This window comes from Chinchilla lanigera, unplaced genomic scaffold (assembly GCF_000276665.1).
Source record: "Chinchilla lanigera isolate Chin_1 unplaced genomic scaffold, ChiLan1.0 scaffold00033, whole genome shotgun sequence".
NCBI lineage: Eukaryota > Metazoa > Chordata > Mammalia > Rodentia > Chinchillidae > Chinchilla > Chinchilla lanigera.
Genome location: NW_004955434.1, coordinates 16062585 through 16064883, shown reverse-complemented (window position 1 = coordinate 16064883; position 2299 = coordinate 16062585). Strand labels below are relative to the sequence as shown.

The following is a 2299-nucleotide window of genomic DNA, read 5'->3' as shown; positions in this document are numbered from 1 at the left end:
TAAGTGGCACCAGCCAATTGGCTTGTAGCCTGGATGGAATAAAAATGGAAAGAAAGAGGAAGTTTTGCTCCTGTGAGTCTTTGTTTTCATTTTTGCTTTTCCTTTTGGAAGAACTCCAGCCTTCACCAATCTCCTTAAACATCCATCTCCAGGTTTCTAGCATGGATTCTTCAGCCTTTTACTGCAGATCCTTTGGCTTCCTAATGTGGACTCACATGCAACTCTACTGTAAGCCCAGGCTTTAACTTTTGCCTGGACCCTTTGGCTCTTGAACGTGCAGATGGCCTTTCTGCATTCTTCCAAGCTGGATTCTGCAGGTGGCCATTGTAAGCCTGCCTGATACATCTATATATGTTGTACTACATCTGTCCTCCAGTGCACACTGATTGATACAACTTAACTAATATTCAAAACCTAGAGAAAAGTAGAAAAGATAGGGAAAATCTGAATTTTAATTTATAGAACATTGTAGCTAACCTCTGTCAAGTGAACATTCATTCTTTTCAAAGACAGGTGGAAAATTCACAAAAATAAATTACCCCAAATTACCCCATAAAAGAAGTCTTACTTGTTCCCTGACATTGCTGAATTCAGCTAGAAAGCAACCATAATAGGACAATGAAGAAAAAGCCTATACATTTAGAAAGTAAATAGTTTACTTCTAAACAAGTCATGGGTCATAAAGAAATCATAAAATTAGAAAATGTTCAGCTGAATTATAGCATAAGTATATCAAAGTGTCTGTGATACACATAAAACTAAAGAAGAAATGTCTAAAACTAGTGGTGTAAACTTTCACATTAGAATATTATTAAAAAGTAGCCGTGTGGGCCGCGACCCTTCAGCCTGGGTGGGGAGGGGGCGGGGTTGAGATGGGGGCCTCGCTCTCTTTGTGGGCAACCTTGAAACTAAAGGGACCAAGGAGCTGCTTTTCGAGTTCTTTCACCAGGCTGGGCCAGTAATAAAGGTGAAACTTCCAAAAGATAAGGATGATAAACCAAAGCAGTTTGCGTTTGTGAATTTTAAACATGAAGTTTAACATTCCTTATGCAATGAATCTACTTAATGGAATCAAACTTTTTCAGTTTAAATCAGGAGGTAGTCATGCTCACAGGATGTCAGTTTATCGTATCCGCAGCATCATGGTGGAACTCAAGCCCTCCCTCCACATCTCCTAGCAGCAGATATGGAAGGGCTGCGGAGAGCATGACACCGTCATCGCAGATAATTCAGAGGTCATTCTCTTCTCCAGAAAATGGTCAGAGACAAGCCGTGATGAACAATGTCTTGAGACAGACGCCATATGGAGGGAAACTTGGCCCTCCACACATGGGTCGGTCAGGATTTTCACCAGCAGTTCAGTCACACAATCATACTTTTAACCAGTCTCCGAGCTCCCAGTGGCACCAGGATACACCACCAGCCCAGCCTGAAACCAGACAGAATTCCCATCCCTACCTAGCAGACAGACATTACAGCCCAGAAGAGCATAACGCGGATCATGGGTCTGACCGCCGTTACTGCACAAGCAGAGAAGATTTCCTCTGTGAAGACAGGAATCATGACGGCTGGAGCCGTGCTTGTGGTGACAGAAGGCACGGTAGTAGAGATGCAAAATGGCGCTCATCTCCACACTAGCAAGTGTTAAAAGGACATTGTTTTTTAGGGTCATTTTAGGCTCTTTTAACTAAGTTGAGCTGAAAATATTTTGAAAAACTGTACAAAACAATTTCAAGTTGTCACTTTTTTAAAAAAAACCTGCAGTTGCCATTTAATACAGAAATGAGAAAAACTGTGGTTCCAGTTTTATTTCACTAGTAACCTTGCACCTCAGGGATTTATGAAGAGGAAAGGGTTTTGTGCCAAAGAAAGCGCCATAGTTTCTATCGTCTAGACAGCTTCAGAAGGGTGGAGTGTATACCAGGCATGATTAAAAAAATAATATTATGTTTAAATTTTAAAAAATTATAGAAAAAGACATATTGCTATAGTGCTGCTATAATGCAAGGGCAGCAATGTGTCTTCTACTATAACAAATTTTTAAAATATAAACATTCCCATATACTTTGATCAGACCTCATAGATGGTTGTATTGTAAAACAAATATTTTAATATTTTGTGCTGCAAGAAATTTCATGTTAAGTGAATCCAGTCTCAATGTGTATAATATGAAGTCTAAGTTGATAGTCTCTGATGGCTATTTTGTTAATAAATTAGAAAATATAATTTTGCAGCGATTTATTAACAGTTTCAGGAAGCTACTGCTTGGTAGTGGATAAATCATTTTGGTTAATTTAGA

General features: G+C 39.3%; 1 pseudogene; it reads left to right on the top strand.

Annotated features, from left to right (window-relative positions):
- Positions 1-280: 280 nt before the first annotated feature.
- LOC102015560 lies at positions 281-1638 on the top strand (annotated as a pseudogene).
- Positions 1639-2299: the final 661 nt, after the last annotated feature.